Source organism: Lemur catta, chromosome 9 (genome assembly GCF_020740605.2).
Source record: "Lemur catta isolate mLemCat1 chromosome 9, mLemCat1.pri, whole genome shotgun sequence".
NCBI lineage: Eukaryota > Metazoa > Chordata > Mammalia > Primates > Lemuridae > Lemur > Lemur catta.
Genome location: NC_059136.1, coordinates 63,822,433 through 63,842,199, shown reverse-complemented (window position 1 = coordinate 63,842,199; position 19,767 = coordinate 63,822,433). Strand labels below are relative to the sequence as shown.

At 40.2% G+C, this 19,767-nt stretch overlaps 1 long non-coding RNA gene across 1 annotated transcript in view; it reads left to right on the top strand.

The window, feature by feature from the left end:
- Positions 1–17,462, top strand: part of LOC123644754 — a 90,065-nt gene extending 72,603 nt beyond the window's left edge. The window contains exon 3 of the long non-coding RNA XR_006737240.1: positions 17,418–17,462. This is a non-coding gene — a long non-coding RNA (uncharacterized LOC123644754). The remainder of the gene's footprint in view (positions 1–17,417) is intronic.
- Positions 17,463–19,767: the final 2,305 nt, after the last annotated feature.

Below are 19,767 nucleotides of genomic sequence, written 5' to 3'. Positions count from 1 at the left end.
TGTTTGCAAAGGTGCAGAATTCCCCTTCCCCTCTGTAGTTTCCATCCAATGAAAGTATATTATAAATTACCAAGGAACTTAATACGTATAAATACACACACACACACACACACACAAACATTAGTATGCCATAAAGCATTTTACAGACACCATGAAAATATAAAATTGTATTTCATTTCCTGAAATAGTTGCAGTTTTCAACCCCAGCTCCATCTCTTTAACTAAAGCCACGTGTGAGAAAAGCAAGTTTAATCTTTGGAAACACTCTATTTCGGGCTATTGACTGAGACCCTACAGAAATCATGGTTTTTCTCCTGTTGCAAATAGAACGGAGAACAGACTTTCACATCTGTTAGGGAATAAGCAAGAACTGGTGCAACTGGAGAAGAATCTTTACCTGTAAACAAACAGCAGTTGAGTACTTCGCTTCATTTTACTCCTTTCACCTGAGAATTAATACCTCTGTCATAAAATAGAGTCTTATTTTTTTAATGTGCAAAGAAGTAAACTAAAACAAGACCATTTGTCAGAGGTGACAGCAAAACTTGTGATGCCAAGAGCTGGTACGTTCCCTTAACATGGTGGCATAGAATACCTTATATATGACTGTTTGAGAGGAGAAACATTGTTAGTATTTGCAAGGGAGTGTGTATGTTTCAACGTCAAACTAAAATTATAGCTAGGAGTCTGTTTTCTGGAATTAAATACACCTAGATTTAAATTTTTGCTTTCCCCATTGCTGTGTAACCTTAGCTCCTCTCAGCCTCAGTTTCCTCATTTCTAAAATGGGAATAAAATAGTGTCTACTTTTGGGGGTGGTATTGCCGGAATTCAATGTGAAAAGCCATGCAAAAACCTTAGCATGGATCTTGGCATATACATGTTCAATATCATCATTTATAGAGCAGAATGAGAAAATTCCCTTGGTCCCCTGAAGCAGACTGTCTGCTGTTTGTTACCCCATACATTCCCCTAGCTAGGATTTCTCCAAATGTAGTTCTTGGAATACCTGCAGCTGACTCTCTTACAATACTTGTTACAAGTGCAAATTTCTGGGCCCCACCCCAGACACCAGAATCTCTAGGAGTCAGGCTGGGAATCTGAAAACCACTGCCCTTAATGAGGTCAACTCTTCAGCCCATCCTCCAAAGCATTTGACCCTGACAAAAAGTTCATTTGATTCAGACAGCTATAGTCATTACGGATCCCTGCTGAATCCCTTCTTATACAGGTACTTATTCAGGTACAGAGTTAATGAGGAAGCAGTGTTAATGGAACAAACTCTACTAAAGTGTATACTGTGCTCAGAACCCCCTGTGTGTTTTTCTCTCACTGGTCTTTTGCTAGGTCATTTTATGTACCCATGTCTCTTTCTTTCTCCGCCTGGTAAATTCTACTAATCCTTCAAATCTAGCTCAGAGCCCAGATCCTCAGGGAAAACTGCCTGACCACATTCCTCTTTCCTATTTTTGTATTCCTACACCAAATAGCATCTGTAAAAGTCCTCTGGCTATTAATCATTGCTGTACGTTGTTTGCCCTGTTCTCTAAAGCTTACATTGTTACTTGCTCATGTCTCCTGCTAGTCTCTTGTCTCTCCACCTTTCTCATGGGGATATAAATCTCTTAAAGGCAAATGCCCTATTTTAGACTTCTTATACTTCTCAATTGTCCTCAAGTATTCAGCACAGAACTTCGAAGTCTATTTTCCGGAAGAATCTATTGAATGAGTAGGTGTGCACTCCATTTCAGGCTTTCTTTGCAAGCATAAGAAATAGAGGTCTTGAAGTTTAGTCTGATTAATCTTAGCAACATCAGGTAGGACAGTCAGATATCATATGCCTCCTGATATGAGGAAATAGGAAGTCCATAGTATCACCTACTAAATATTCTTGCTTAAAACTTTGAACCTGAATATGAAGTCTCTAGATCCAACTACCAGTTTGCAGAAGAGATAGAAGATGGAATAACAAGCTAAGCACTAGCATACAAAGTCATCGGTCAAATGCAGAGTGGGAAATGTTTCTGCACAAATGATGACTCCGTGCCATTGAAGAAAGAAGGGAATGGGTCATTGTTAGCCAATAAATGGGCATTAGAGACATGACTGTACACCTTTGAGACAATCAGGGAAATTTGAATGTGGACTGGACATTTAAATGAAATGAAGTTACTATTTAACTTTTAGGTGTGAAAATGGTAGGGTGATGGTATTTTTAATGCCTTCATCAGTTAGATATGCATGCTGAAATATTTAGTAATATAAGTTAGATGGACTACGTACTTTAAAATATATCCCCCCAAATAGGGGGGTGGGCATAGATGAAACATGATTGGCAAAGTGTTGAGAACTGCAAAAACCGAATGATAGCTACATGGGGGTTTATGACACTAGTCTCTCTACTATTGTGTATGTTTGAATAATAAAAACTTAAAAATACTTAGACAGAAAAACACTAGTCTTTTCTGAAAAATACTTCATACTCATCTTTTGAAATGGAAGACTAGAAATGCTTATCTCAAATATAAAAAAAATTTGCTTTTAAAGTAGTGAGAATTTTTTTAAAGCTTCCATTTGGAATATTTTGAATTTATTATTTATGTATATATTTATATGCTTATTTCTTCCACAAAGGATTTGAGGAGGAAGTTTTTGGAACAGATATAATTGCTACGGAAAACATTGTTTATGCATTCGTTCATTTAGGTCACTTGGAGGAGGCTGTGGCACCAGAGAGTCTCTGGTTGCATGTACAAAGAGCAGAAAATAATAATCTAAGGGACCCCCTCACCTGGATGATTCTCCCACGTCAATCAGGCAAAAGCTTGATTGAACAGATGGGCCTTACGCTGTGCCCTGAAGGCCAGCCGATTGTGTCAGAGCAGAGGGCAAAACAAATGGAGTCAGATGTCCTTCTTGCAAGATCTTTTTTTCTTGGCAGAAGCAAGTAAGCAAAGTATGGGTGTTAAAGACTGGTTGACTGATTAAAAATTTATTCAATTGCAACTTCCAAAAAGACTTTGAAGTGGTGGCACAGATATTTATTCCCAGGTTCTCCTGCTCCAAATCTGGGAGTGTAAATGTTGGGGAGGGGTGGTAAGATATCTGGCCGCAGGAATGCCTGAATTAACTACGTAGGTGCAACTGGAAAGCCGGGATCCTCGTATGTACTCTGGAGCACCAGAAAATGCTTCAAATGTTGAGAGTTAAGATAAGATTGAGCCATTTCCTAAAGGAAACAGAATCTAAACTTCATTTATTTTCCATAAATCCAGGGAGACAGCACTGAGTGGCTACTGTATTAGAATGAACCATTTGAAATTGCTGCTATTTGGCCATGTTTGACATAAAAGAATAGCAATTTCATATGGTTCAATTTAATAACTCAATTGTCAGATGAATTGTGGGGTGGCAGTAGAAAGGGGAAGACAGGAAAAAAACATATGATAAAAAGAAGAACTGATGGGAAATAATGACTGACAATAAGAGACAAAGGGGACTAAGTCAAAGGTTTTTTTGTTTGTTTGTTTGCTTGGAAGCTGGGTACCTGGGAATATTATGAAATGATTAACAGAAATAAGAAAAGAAGCTAGATTGGGAGGTGGGAGATACTGACTTTATCATAGTCATATTGAGTTGCAGACAATAACAAATATTTTGGTAGAAATGCTCATTAGGCAGTAGGAGAAATAAAAGATAGAAACTATAAAAAGAGATCACAGCCAGAAATAAAGCTAGCTGCCACAGGTATACACAGTTGAATATGTGTAAGTATATATCTTCATCAGGGAAAGAGTTTAATAAGAGAACAGAGACCAAGTACTAAAACCTCATGGGCTGCAAGAGGAATTCAGAGAAATGGATTAAGAAAGGACTCAGAGAGGCCAGCGAACACCATGTGTCATGGTGGCCACTGAATGATAGTTCATAACACAGAACTTCTGTGCGCAATCCAGGTGGTGTGAATAATGCAGTTCAATGCCTCCACTGACTCTTACCCTCACACCCTTATACATAGTGTTTATTTGTTCACGTGAGGAAAATAGTATACCCAAAATATTTCAGCTATGGCAATGGGGTTTCCTGGAACCATTCTTAAAACAAAAAGTATTCTCTTTCTCGCTCTTTAAGTTTTACATTCTGTCTGGACTTTCAATGCTGTGCTTCTTTTTTCCCTTATGAGAGTCTTAAGTCCTATGACAAGTAGCATGGAGGCAAACGGAGTTGCCAAGAGCGGGTAATCCCAGCCCTGAGCTGCCTTGGTTTGGCACTTGTCTCGGCTGTACACTAAGCAGAGCCAGTGCAGTGCAGCCTCTGCAACGCCCTAAGCGTCTGTGTCTACATAGTGTAGTCTCAGCAAAACTCCTGTGACCATCCTGGTGTCAAGGATCTCCTATAAGTTAGAGAAAACAGAGCTGCTGTGTTAGCGCCCTTTTTTCCAGCCCTTGGAACTACTTGAGTCCTGGAAAAGATGCACATTTTGAAGATTCCCTAGGGTTTTATCATGATCTGGAGAGATGCCGTTGTTTACATTGTCACTGATAATCTGAAGTTTTCCCTACTTAGACTCTAGCTGCCAGGACTCAGGAGGAAAAGAGAGAACAGAGGGGGAAGACTTTGCTTTCATTTAACTTGACCTCCAATCACAAAAGGGCCCAGCACGTCTTCCTGAGAAACTCAAGCTAGTTTTTCATTCCATCTGACCTCCCAGTAAGAAAGGCTTCTTGTTGAACACCTGGGCCCAGGCCCAGCCCTGGCACAACTCACAGCTGCACGTGTCCTGATCTCTGTTCTCCTTTATTTAAATATAACCATCCAAACTGAAGAGGGTGAGTGGGATAAGGAGGAGCTAATAGACCTTACAGGGCCTGTGGTCTTTGGGATGCCTGGAGACTGTGTTTGCCTAATTAGCCCTGCCCCGCTCTCGGTGTGGATAACCCAGGGGGCATCATGATTGGTTTGGCAAAGTTAATGGATGATCTGTCTTGAAAGCTTGATCACTGAGGAGCAGCCGCAGCTCCAGCTGGAGGCTGAGTCCCTGCTACAGCCTCTCTGCACTTCATCTCACACTTCTTGGGCCTGCACAGTAATCCCTTCCGCAGAAGCCTTGAGCTTCTCTGTTCCGCAAAATATAAGCAATTCCTCATCTTTTCTCCCTTTATGCTAAGACCCCACAGCCTGCAGCTGGCTAAATTTGGAACAAGCACCCTATTTGAGAGTGTTCCAACATCCTGAAAGAAAGAAACCTTTAGACCCCCCTTGCCACACAGACAACAGAGAGTTAAACACCGTTCAGCTTCAGGCCGTGCCCCTGGTAATCGTTCATTGTTTCAGTGTTGGCCACAGGGAGAGGGGGCCTCCCAGATCAACAGCACCCCAGGACCCCATGAACAGGGGTAACTTGGAAAGTTCTTTTCTGTGGATTCTGAGCTTTCTTGGAATCTTGCTATTGTGGCTCCTCCCATCTTGCTCGTGGTTGTGATGGTGACTGATGAGCCTATCGCACAAATGCCACACAGGTCCTGGGGCAACTCTGAGGGTAGGAAGTCTCTGTCCAGATGACAGAGGGAAAAAAATGGAGCAATGTATGTCTATGGGCAGCACTATTGTAAGAATCTTCTACTTATTCAGTTTGCCAACATTTATTGAATACCTGCCCTGTGCCAGGTACCAGTCTGGTTTCTGGCGATACTATAGGAAACTAGATAGAGGGCTTTTCCTGAAGGACCTCTAACAGTCTAATGGGAAAAGCAGCCCCATGTCTCATACTTTCTGCCATCCCCTGTCCATTTTCCCAGAGAAACCATTTATGGGAAGTGGAAGCAGGATAAGGAGTGGCTCTGGTTTCTCAACACACAAAGGAAAACAATTCTCTGCTCAGTTTAACTCTAGCAGACTGTCTGGCACAGTCTAGGATAATTCATCCTGCAATTATTGTGGCCAGCCTGTGACTTGCATTTCTGCCCTGTTATCTATAACGTTGAGGTGATGAAATAGTAAGTCCAAGCACAGCATAACGGCTGTAAGAAGGGACTCTCAGCATATCCTCAGTCATGAGGAAAATAGAACTGAAATAGTCGATAATCTTTAGGTATCTGGAAACTGAACTCAAATTGACAAGGACAAAAATTGCTTATTAGCAAATATAACTGAAAAGAATACCGGTAGCATGGTTCAGTCATAGTTAGGATAGGGGAACTCAAAAACGTCAACAGGACTCAAAATCACTATATCTCTTTGTCCCATACTCCTCTGCCAGCTCCATCCTCAGCCAAGCTCCCCAAATCATTGGAGGCAAGATGGCTGCCAGCATTTCTTGCCTCAACTCCTCCCAAATTATTTGAACAAAAATACCAACCTTTTCTCTTATTGAACTAAGTTGGATCACATTCCCAAACCTGAACTGATCACTTTGGCCAGGATCTTCTAAAAGAAAGTGAAGGTACCATTTTCAGAAGAAGGAAGGAGAAATATTAGTTAGCTAGGAGGAAAAAACTCACAAATGTCAACTTAGATTAGCTACATTGCAAAGTGGGTTTTCTGCATTCGTTTTATTTCCAAAAAGCAGAAAAATATATTCATATATATGAATAATATGTGAGGTGTTCCTATAATTGGACAAAATTCATCCAAAGAAAAACTAGGAATAGCCAATATTCCAAAATTCATAACATACTTTTAGAAACACAGAATTGGAGGGCAAAAGAGGAGATGGCAGTTGAGGACAGAAGGCCTTGGTCCTAAGAAGAACAGGGTATCTGAGGTAGGTTACTTCAAAGGGCTCAAGTCAAGTGAACTAAGGTGGTGTGCCCGGTAAGGCTGGGTCTGCTGACAAGGCATCAGAATTGGATCATAGCATTGACACTAACTTAGGCAAGAGGATGATGAAGGGCAGAGAACCAAAGAACGAAGTTAGACTTCCTGAACCTCCATGTGACAAGGTGGTTCAAATGATGTACTGCTGTAGGGACAGTAGAATTGAAATGGTTGGTTTGCTGCAGATATGCTGGAATAAAAAATATATTTCTTATCGAACTCTGAATCCAGTTTTTCTTGACAGTATACTTCTAAACAGGAATCATAGGTCTGGGTCTTTGTAACTGTTGGGAAATGGACTTATAAGACTGGGTCCAACTCCATAAAATTTTTCTGGTGGGAAATTATCTTTCTTGCTTCTCTCAGTGAGAATATAACTAGAAGCAAATATCGGTACCAGGAGGTCAAGTGGGACCTATTGGCATGTCAGAGAAGTGCAGAGACCTAGTTCCAGGCAGACACTATATAAGCTGTGGGAAGTAGAAGTTTCCTGTATGGCCCCTGGAATGGTATTGTTGAAGCAGTTGCCACCTGAACTGACAATCATTCTGAAGAATTACCCTCCTGGCAGTGGAGGCAGCCACCTGTGCCAGAGTCCTCCACTGGCCAGACCTTTTCCTGTTAGCAGACTTTGCCCTGCAGCTTGCTTTTTGGTATCTCAGACAACTCTCAGCAGAATCTAGACTTCCCCCCTGCCCCAACCACCCATACTTCTCTCAGACTCTCAACCACCTCTAAGAAGTGCTGGGTCCATTACTCCCTAAATGTCCTGGTGGCTGGAAGACTTGGTTAAGCCCCAAATTCTGTACAGCACAGGGACCCAAGTGCAAATCAAAATGTTCCATTAATCTTGGGCATTCAATATCATCCAAAGCATATTTTTAAACTAAATTTTAAAAGTGCAACTTTAGGTTGCATTAGGGTGCTATATGGCATGATAAAATTCAGAAAATATATCCTGAATAAAGAAAAAATTATGACAAAATTACTGATAATACAATTTCAACAGGATCTCTCTCTCTATCTCACATAAACACACACACACACACACACACACACATACACACACTATTTATTTCTACCAAACAGCCTCTTCCCTACACAACATAAGGAAGCAGAACCACAATTTCCATTGCAATTTTGACTGTCATCTCTTGGGCACAAGCTCTGACGAGAGACACCACCCATTCAGCCCAGGAACAGATTCCCAATTCTCCAGCCTCATAAAAATATAAAGCTGATAGCAAACTTGAACCTGCTCAAGCAGATTGGATACTGAGCTCTCCCTGAGGTTAATTTCTGAAGCTCTGACAAGGCCTCAAGTCTATATTTTTCTTTAAGATCCATTGCCATGAATCACCTTGAAGAACTGTTTTTCCTCCATACAGATATAATCTAAAATGAAAAATGAAGTGCACTTTAGATCTGTATGCCTATGAAACTGTTTATCCCCCATTTATAATTCAGGGGAAAGTATTTTTCTGAAGTTTGAGGAATATTTTTGGTAGTGATTCTCCTGCGTCACTCTCCCCAGCAACCAAGTTCCTTTGTGATTTGCACAGTCACTGGAGAAGGAACAAAGCAGAGGGCTCTCAGGAGCCTCAGGTCTGACATCCACCCAAGGGGTTTGTCATCTGGCATGGGAAATAGTCAATTATGTTTGCAGAGTCAGAGAAATTTTTTAAAACTTCAATTAAGTCAGCAGCAGGTAATGAAAATTCAAATGTAGTCCACCAGTTTACAAGGTTAAATGCCAGAGTCATTATGTAACCTGTCAAATGAGGAGATCAAACCTTTCTTTTTTTTCTTTATCAAGAAGTTACACAATTGATAGTCTCTAAAACACTTTCTTTTTCTCATTTTCAATTAGAAAAATTGGAGTATCATTTTGTCCTGAATGAAACTAAAGCATTATCTTATCTACAACTATTTGGTGTAATTGGCAAGTGTATGAATAGGCAGGCAGCAAAAAACTTGGTTTTGTGGCCTAATTATTGCTATCTATTTATGTACATGACTACCCTCTACCATCCTAGACAATAAATTAAAATAAAATTTTCTAGTTTCTTAAACACTAGGTACTTCCAAAGTAAAAAAGTGGGGTTTCAAAGTATGACAAGGAATCCAGATTAACTCCACATCATAGTTACAAAGAGTTATATAGTTAATAGCATAGTTTCTGATATAGTGTAGGTATTTAGCAAATATTTGTTGAAGAGTTGAGCAGCAGAAGTCTGATGTGTCTAGGTAGATATGAAGGACCTGCTAAGGGTGTATTTTCTTCTTCTTTTTTTTTTTTTTTTTTTGAGACAAGAGTGTTGCTCTTTTGCCCTGGCTAGAGTGCCATGGCTTCAGCCTAGCTCACAGCAACCTCAGACTCCTGGGCTCAAGCAATCCTCCTGCCTCAGCCTCCCGAGTATCTGGGACTACAGGCATGAGCCACCAGGCCTGGCTAATTTTTTCTATATATATTTTTAGTTGTCCAGATAATTTCTTTCTATTTTTAGTAGAGATGGGGTCTCGCTCTTGCTCAGGCTGGTCTCGAACCCCTGAACTCAAACAATCTACCCACCTCGGCCTCCCAAGTGCTAGGATTACAGGCGTGAGCCACCGCGCCCGGCCAAAGGATGTATTTTCAGTGAAGCCCTCCAGACGGCATTGATGAAACCTGTGTGCAGAGGCAAGCCTAGGAATCACGTGGGGGAATCCCAGGCTCGAGGCCCCATAAAGGCAAGCATGTGTTCCTTGTTAAAGTAGCTCCAATTTTATCTAACACTGGCGTGACCTGAGGAATTGAGGGCTGCAGAAGAAAGAAGATAGAATGGATCCTTCTTCACCCTTGCCAATACAGGGATTGTAAAAGATACTTTTCGTTGTGCAAGGGCATGAGGTAGACTTGGTCTGGCTCTTTTCTGGCAAACACTGGAGCAGCCAGTGTCCTCTCCATCCTACTCAGATGGCAAAGAGTACAACAAGGGCCATTTTGGGACCAGGAAAGAACATGATGCTTTCCCTCACCCGGCAATCTTCCTTTCATGCTCTTATCTATACCCATCAAAAAGTAAAAACCAAACTTACAAAAATGCACCCAATTTAAAACCTAGCCTATGAAAGCTGCTATGTCTTAAAATGTTCAGGAAAAAAATGCAATTAGCCATTTGTTACCATTTTGAGCATTTAATTTTTGACTGAGGCATAAACCCTGGATAAACAAAGCTTCTGACTTCTAATAAGCAATGACTAGACTCTCACTAGCTATTGATATTCCTAAGTCTTACTTGCTATGCTGCAAAAAGCAGATAGAGTTCTCCTATAACCATAATCTGTCTTCCAGGCTCACTAAGGAGTGAGTTTGCCAAATGATAATCATATTAAAAAAAAAAAACCCTACAAGAAAGCCAAATAAGAGGATAGAAATCATAGGATTAGCTGTTTTTTTTTTTTTTTTGGAAGTGATCTGGGGCAGAAATATTTTCCTACATAAACCTAAAGAAAATGCCTCCTTTAAGGACTCAAATCACAGTCATAAACATTTAGATTAAGGTTCTAGGGTGCCTTATCTCTATTTCCTGGTCCTTTGGTCTAGTAGCTTGCTTTGTGTGGGTCTAGCTTATCAGAAAAGTGTTTTTACATCTCCTGCTTAACCATTCGTAATATTAATAATATTAATAGTAATACAGTTTTTAATTAGATCGAATTGAAAGCCCTCTTGTCTGTTTAGGGACAAAGTTGAGGTCTGTGGAGGTGTAGGGGTGAGCCAGGAGGGAATGGGAAGTAGGCACTGCAAAATAAAACTGAAAACGTTGGAACCTCAGGAGGTTTCCACTTCAGACCCGTGCTACACCAGATTAGTAATGTTCAGCTGTAATGGGACTCAGGAAAGCCACTGTAGCCTGAAGTAAGATGTGGGCCACTCAGGAAGGGTGGAAATGCTACCATCCAATCACCACGACTGCATAAATGAAACCATGCAACCTTCTGTGATGTTCTTACCACCCTCTAGTGTTGTCTCCTGGCAGGAAGGGCTGATACGGGACATGCTTTGAAAACTGTACCATTGTCGTAGAGAGAAAACTGTGGACAAGAAATGTTAGAGCGGTGGGGAAGAGGGGGCAGAGGAAAGAACATCTGGGGGCCCTACACGACGCTGCAGCAGATTTATTCCTCACTGAGCCTGCTGTTGTATCATTTTACCCTTCCAGAAAATGGAGATGAAGTGCTCTCTTATTACACCTTACCAAGGGAAGCTTCGTACATTAATATAAAATATTTTGAAAATGTCACATAAAATCTATTATAGAAATACAAGATGTTACCAATGATTTTTCTCTAGCAGACGATACCAGAGGGGAATAACCTCCAACAGAAGTGGAATTGTAGTTTCTAGCCCCCCTTGCTGGACAATCAATGTAAAGACATCAGTGTCTCAGCCTTCCAGCTGCACAGCAGATGTGAGCGGGGGAGAAGGTTGGGCAGTGCAAACGGGTCTGCTCAGCCTCCGCAAGCCTCATTCACGGCCTCCTTTCAGGAGATCCCACTGCGTCCCCATTTCAGCAGAGGGCATTTAGGTGGGAAGACTACCCTGTCTCCTGTCCAAGCAGAGAAAAGAGAAATAATAAAGCTCATCAGAAAACAATAGTGTATTCCAATTTTTTTAAAACATGCACTATGGCATTTTTATAACTTGTCTGTGAAATTTTATAACCACATTCAGAAAAACAACCTCCACTGGGGTGGCAGCCTTAACACAGTAGAGGGAAAGGGCTGAAGACAATCACATCTCACCAAAACAACAGGGAGCATTCAAGTCAGGGGAATGTAATTACTGAGATGGAAATGTGTGGCCGGGACACTGGGCTTTAATAACCCACGTGATCTTATCAGAAGTACCATCCGATCTTTGATAATGACACTGACACACTCAGAGAGACCAATATGGGATGCTTTTAACAGGGACTCTCCTCTCTTCTCTGCCACCTTCTTACATGTCTAAAAGAGGTTAGTGAACCGAACCTTTGAAGGACGTTTTGAAGGCAGCAGACAGCTTGAATGTTGGGTTGCTGTTTTTTAATGGACTTGTCAGCAGCCATTCTCATTTGCAATAGAATTCCTTTTCTCTCTTACCCTTTCTCAGGTTTGTGTTTTCCCAGTGCTGTGCCAATGTTGAATAATTTACAAGGGTAGAAAAAGAAAACTGTCACTATCACAGTCCCAGGGCTCTCCACTCACTCATCTGTCACATGGTCAAATGTCACTGGTGCCATTATTTGTGAGGGGTGAGATTAACGCCACGTAGCTACTTGCCTCCTTTCTTTATCTATTGTTAATGGTACTGAACTCCGATGTATTTTTAAAAAGAGCTGGTTGCCATTTCTGCAACAAATGTCCCACCTAAGGAAATCCAAATAACTGACCTCCTCATTCCATCTCACCCTTTCATCTGTCTTCATTTGTTTCTTCTTATCTGGCATTTCCACCCACAGCATAAAAATACAAATCCAGTTAGAACTGTATTCAGAAGAAATGCCAGTGTTCAAAGTGATCCCAGTTGTGTTGGTTCTGTTCCTTATTAGGAGAGAGAGAAAAAAAAAGGCCATCCTGGTTGCAATAATAAGGAGTCACAGTGAATCACAGAAGGAGCCGACAAAAGATCTCCTGCACGCAGATGGCACTTTGCAGAAGGGAAATAAGAGGCAGGACTCTCAGAGGAATTACCAAAGTGCAGAAATGCGAGGATCAACATTTTTTTCCTTACCAAGAGGGTAAAATACCATATCAATTCTATAAAAGAAAGGGAGGAAAAAATACACAAAATTGTAATAAACACCTAATTTTAATGTAATAAAGAAAACAAATGTCGTATGGTTTAGATGCTGACATTAATGCAGGAAAATTTATTGCTGTATTCTAAGTGTGGAAGATTCCCACTCCTGATTAAAGACCAGATTCTGCAAACAATGATGAAAACTTGTTTAAATTCCTATCTTTTGGTATCTCAAATATGCTTATTAAGAAATAATAATAGCTAGTGCGTCAATCACGTACTTAATAAATGTTTTGAATGTATTATTACTCTTAACCCTTATAAAGATTGCTACTATTATTATCCCCATTTTACAGATAAGAGAACTGAGGCACAGAAAGTTTAATTGTTCCAGTAAGTGATTGTGGCCCTGAAACTAGTCACCGAGTAGGACACTAAACTTCCATTTGAAAATGTGTATCTACACAATACTGAAGAACTGGGGAAAGGCTGAAAAATTTAATTCACTCTTATGAGCTCAGGTCAGGTTAACAACCACACAAAGACTACACCATTTGTTTCTGCCTCTTCTCCTTTGAGTGCCAATTGATGGAATTAAATGCTTAAGAATTAACTTGCTCCTGGCCTGTTGAGTGAGCTAATTTGAAGTGACTACAATTTATTTGCTTCCTGCTCTTGTTCATGACTTGTGATTGGATCACGGCTCTGGTTCATTAACAGGTAAGCTCCAGGCACAAGTTATCCCATCCCAAGTTGCCTTCTCATCCTTCAGTGTTTCTTTGTGTTTCCTTTTGGTTTGCTTTGGGGGAGACCCTGATATCTTATCTTATGTGATACATTAGAAGGATAGATAAAAACACAGAGCGGCTGTGATCTCATTAGCTGCCTTAAAAGGACAGAAAGGAATTGAGGAGGTCTGCTATCTTATTCACTGCTAGCAGATAAGTGCTTTCAGAGAGCTACAAAGGCAAAATCCCCAAGGAACCTACAATAAAGACACTTGGGTCATCTTGTGGAGAGATACAAGCTGAAACTCAGAGGCTGTTTTTGTGAACACATAAAATGACTTGGGGAATCCAGCTTGACCCTGAACACACCAATCGCTTTTTCCAAATGTCAAATGAAAACCTGAAATTTCAAGGTAAAGCTCTGGAACCTTCTATCTCCTAGTTACAGGAGCAGAGATTTACAGCGATGCAATCACCTGGGATGTTATCAGGCCAATGAGCAAATGGACGCTGCACGTGGAAAGAGACTTCAGTGAACAGATTCATCACATAGACAGGACCACCCCTGGTATCAGTCATTGGTGACACAAAGCCACCAGATCTGTTGGAAAATTATCACTGTGTAGACATAGCTAGTGATGGATACAGGTGTTCGGGTGTGAAACAATTGCTAAAAGTGTGGATTCTTCTCATTGAGCCAATCTGTCTAATTCCAGATACTTGGAGTAAAGAAAATAAAATCTTGAAAAAAGTGATTTCACATTGTCATTATAGGAAACCACTAATGGTTACCCTTAAAGCTGTTAATAAGTGTAGGTGTTCTCAGGAGAAAGTTGAGCAATCCTTGCAAAACAATTGCTGAAAATAAAGTTTGTAAATTCCACAGTAATCCCCAACCCCTTGAACAACAAAGAAAGGCAATATGGGGCTTCTTGGGTAGGCTCACTAACAAATGAGGCTTTGTAATGTTGCCGCCCAATGAAATCCTACTGGCATTCAACCTCGCCAGTAGGACCTGAGAGAGCTGAAAGGGCTCTTTGAAGTGGAAATTCCAAGAGCACTGAATGGTCATAAGATCTTGCTTCAACTTCCAAAATCTTTCTCTTACTTGTAGTTTCCAATGAAATATTTTTAGCATTCTTCATGGGACTAACCTTTGTATTTTCTAAGTCAATAAACATGCCTTGATAGAAAACCAGTTGTTTGAGGGGAAATAGTAAAGAATCTATGTTGACAGTCATTTCAAATGCTTCATTATCTGGGATTATTATCTGGCCAAATCTTAATTCTCTGAGTCCTTCAGTGTGTAAATAACTCTTTACCCCACCAAGGATATCTACAAAAATGATCAGTGAAAGCCAAACACACTGATTCATTCATTCATTCAACAAACGATTATTGCTGCAGGTAGTACCGGTAAGCCCCTGCACCATGCACTGATGATCAAAAGAGTAAGACCCATTTCTAACCTCAAGAGGTTTTTAGTCTACTGGGAGAAAAATACACACAAACTGAAAAATAAAATATGTTACACAAAATAATGGAAATAAGCCCAGAATATTATGGGAAACACCAGACTGGAGATTTTCTGTGATTTTTTTTTTTTTTTTTTTTTTTTGCCTGGACTGTGCTACTTGCCTTTGTACCATATAACCATGAGTATCATTTTAAAAATGAATGTAACCATTTCTGTAGAAACATCTACTTTCAGGAAGGAAATTTTTAAAGTATTTTATCGTATTCATGTATGGCAATGAATGTGGCTTACTAACAGTTAAATTGATAATTCATTAAAACAAAGCTGAGAACAATGCTTTCTTAATTACGTACTGTTATTTATTATACAAAATTACATATTCAAAATCTTCATTAATTCTACCTCCATTTACATTAGTGAGATTGTAATGAATACTTGGTTTCTCAACTCAGGCAACAGTGAGATGGGCTCAGCCTACTGAGGTGTGGAAATATTTTTGATCAAAGAAGATCTTTATAAAAATAGGCTCTTGAAAGTAATGGTAAGTATCACTAAAAAATAATTTGGGAACAAACGAATTGTACAGTTTGGAGGGTCCTTATAAAAGTTCTTTGTAATAGTCTGAATGTTTATGTTCCCTCAAAATTCCTATGTTGAAACTTTATCCCCAGTGCAGTGGGGTTAAGAAGTAGGAACTTGGGGAGGTGACTAGGTCATGAAGGTAAGGCACTCATAAATGGGATTAGTGCCCTTATATAAGAGGCCAGAGGGAGCTTGTTGGCTTTTTTTGCCTTTCCACCATGTGAGGACACAGCAAGAATCCCCACCATTTGCTTCACCATTTATGAAGCGAAGAGTGAGCCGTCACCAAACACTGAATCTACAGCCACCTTGATCTTAGATTTTGCAGCCTATAGAACTGTGAGAAATAAATGTCAGCTGTTAATAAATTACCCTAGCAGCCCAAATGGACTAAGACAGTCCATCTACATTTACACACACATATGTATAATATACATGTGCATTCATACTGACCCTAAAAATTATAAGGTCTCAGATCCTTCAACACAGCCTGGATTCCAGCTATTCTTCCTCATTGTCAGACTCTGTGCCAGAAAAATGTGTCCATATTTGGAGTTTTAATGTGTATGTATTACTTTGTTTTAGAAAATGTTGTTGGGTTTTGATTATTGGTACTGAAACAATAGGCATTCCAAGAGAGCCGTTCATGGTCATTAATTGTGCAGTAGAACTGTGGGGCGTGAGATGGAAATTGTATATAGTATTGGTAACGTGTTCCTAGAAACTAATTAACACATGGATTTTTGAAATATTAAAGCAACAACTTGCTTGAGGGTTTTCATAGTAGTCAAAGATCAGTATGGACATTTGCAAGCATTTCCAAAGATGACTGAACAAAATAATGGAAGCGAACATTATTATTTTCTTTTACTGGAAGATTTCTTTTGTCTGATTAGTAATGTGGATATTGTGAGCGTCTGAAAGAAAAATTCTTTCCAAACAGATGGAATTCATTTAAATAAGAAAAGTAAGAGAAGTGCAGACAGAAGAGCAAGGACTCCTGATATTATCATATGAAAGTACTGTCTAGATCATATGACTAACAGCCAAGCAAATCAGCTATGATGGCTCCTATTATAATAATCCACTGTGGAATATTTCACACACACCGTGTGTGGGGTTTTTAAGCCTTCCTGATTTTTATTAAGCACTATGTTACTATTATTGGTGTTATCGTAGTTATCACTGCACTTCATATAATGCTTCTTTTGACAAACTTTAAATCACCATACAGATGTTAATATCCACAACTTGACAAGGCAGATACACCACATGCTTATGAAATGAGTTCCACGTGTTTAAGGTTGCAACAAATCTCTTTTCTTTAACCAGCACTGTCACTTAGTAATAAAGCTAGCCATCTCCGTGTGTGTGTGTGTGTGTGTGTGTGTGTGTGTGTGTGTGTGTGTGTGCCTAAAAGAATACTGTTTAGAACTCTTTCACTGCAACAGAACAGGAACCAACTTTAACTTAAGAAAGAAAAGGGCATTGATAACTAAGACACAGAGGTGTCCTAGGACACTGGGGCCACAAACTGAAAATCTACCCTGAATCCGGGAAGCTTCTCTCTACAAATCTGCTAAATCATTTTCTCTCTGTTGACTGTCTTTCTTTGCTTTCCAGCAACACGTGGATTTATGATGGCACCCCATAGCTCCTGGGTTTGGGCCTTTGTCATTCAAAAGACCAACTTAGACTGAGCAAGAGCCTTTCGGTCTCAATTCTAAAATCCCAGGAAGAAGAATCTGGTGGGTCAAGCTGAGGTCAGATGTCCACTCCTAGTCCAATAACTTTGGCTAAGGGGGTGAGATCCAGAAAAACAAATATGACTCCTGAAGTTGCCTGGCATGTAAATGAGAGAAGCTGTTAAGAGTTGACTGACGAGTATCATTATAAGCTAGGCAGACCACCCCGAGTGTGACAATGACAAGTAACTAATAATTCATAACATTTTATATTTTACAAAAATGTTGTCATATATATTTTCAAATTTTACGTCATCTGATCCTCACAACACCTTTCATTAGATATCATTATTCTTGTATTTCAGATGAGGAAATAGAAGTTACAAAGACTATGTAAATTGCCCCAAGTCACACAACTAGCATGTGGAAGAGCTACAACTAAACCTCTGATTTTCTGATTCCAAAGTCAACACTCTTCTTCTTCTACGGGAACAGTAGTTTCCTAATTTGTTACTCTATAAATAAAACTTGAAAACATGTTTTTGTTTTTTATTCTTTTTCCTAAATCAGGACCTCTAGTCTCTTCCCTGAGAAGGTTTTCCTACCCATACTCTGACCAAATATATGTAATCCTCTAATGGTTTTCCCCATATGTGTTCATAGTTTACCAACCAGTCTCAACATGAAGTGTCTGCTTTATTCAGCTTTTCATGCTGTTGCTTGCCCCGTCAATTTCCAGGGCCATGGAAGGGGCTTGAAGACCCTCGCTGTTGCCTGCGAAGGCAGGGCCCATCGTCAGGAGGCTGATATTCTTTCCAAAGAAACTGTCTCTGATGTTTCCAAAGCTGCCCTTCCTTGAAGTTGCAGAGCCACGCTGAGATCCCTGTGAAATGAGAAAATGATCCTCCCTGTCTCTCCTCACAGTGGTTCACCTGGGCCATGAAGCTCTCTTAGAGCCAAGTCTCACAAAATACATCAAATACAAATTTCATCTTCCAATTCTGACCTGTCTCCTAATAGCAGCTCCAACAAAGTCAAAGACGATACATAGACACGGGAGAGGATCCTGGACATTCCTGGCACCTCTCTTTCTCTCTCCCATGTGCTACCTCTCTTTCATTCATTCGTTCAGTTCATCCTTCCATTTATTCATTGACCCAGCAGACACTTATTTAGTGCTTACTGTGTGCTGTGTGTTAAGAGACAGTGATCAGCTGAAGAGTCAAGGCTTCTCCCTCATTGGTCTGTCTACTAGTTAAGGGAGGGGGAAGGAACACAAACAAATGAACAAGTAAAGAGAATAATTTCTGATAGAGAGATAGAAAATACATCAGGGTATTGGGGTAGATACTATTAATAACTAGTGAGTTGAATTGCAGGTTTAGATGGGCCTCTTTTGAAGAATTGGCATAATCTATAAATCTGATTTATATAAAACAGATCATCCTTGCAAAGAGAAAGGCAGAAAACTTTAGGCAAAGAAAAGAATGAGTACCAAGGCTTTGAAGAGGAAATAGCTTGGTGTCTTTGAGGAATAAGACTAGAGTCTTGGGAGAAGGGTAAAAATAAAGTCAGAGAGGTAAGCAAAAGTTAGATTATGGAGAATTTTGTAGCTTATGAGAAGAAAGTGGAATTTTATTCTAAGTGCAATGGGAAACCACTGAAGGATTTTGGGCAGAGAGCATAATCGTTTTAAATGGTCATTCTGACTACTGTAAGGAAACTAAAATCTAATCTTTGAGATTAGCATCAACAAAAAATCCCCATTCCTTCTTTCCTTGCACCATAAACAATGAAAAATAAATAAAAAATTTCCATGTATATCAAGGCTTACAAATGCTTGCAAAAAAGGGGAAGAATTTGCTGTTTAAATTGAAGTACTGACTGAGATGAGCTTCTTCTATGTGTATACATTACTTCAACACAATTTTTTCAGTCTACAATACATGCCAAATTATATGTTAATGACTGGAAAGGTAACCTATGCGGGGTGCACGGCCTGTCCTCCAGGAGCTTTCAGTCCAAAAAGACACAAGAAAAGAAACATTTCCAATTCAGTGTTGTGTTACTTATCTGTTGCTGTGTTACAAAATCATCCCAAACTTGGTGGCTAAAGACTATACACATTTATCATCTCACAATTGCTGTGGGTCTGTAGCTTAGCTAGGTAGTCTGGCCAAGGGTCTCTCGTAAGATTGCAAGGAAGATCTTGGAAAGCGCTGCAGTCATCTGAAAGTTTGACTGGAGCTTAGGGATCTGCTTCCAAGATGGCATTCTCCCACTGCACTTGGCTGGAGGCCTCAGTTTCTTGTCATGAAAGTGTTTGAGTGTCATGCAGCTAGCTTCTTCAGTGATATGGCTTGGATTTTTGGCCCCTCCAAATCTCATTTTGAAATTGATCTCCAATGTTGAATGTGGAGCCCAGTGAGAGGTGTTTTGGTCATGAGGGTGGATCCCTCATGAATGGCTCAGTGCCCTCCCCACTATAATGAGTGAGTTATTGCTTTATTAGTTCATGTGACAGCTGATTGTTTTAAAGAGCCTCCACCACCACCTCCCTCTCTTACTCCTTTTCTTGCCATGTGACACTCCTGGTCTCCCTTCACCTTCAGCCCTGATTGGAAGATCCCTGGAGCTCTCGCCAGAGGCTGATGCTGGCACCATGCTTCTTGTACAGCCTGCAGAACGGTGAGCCAAATAAACCTCTTTTCATCA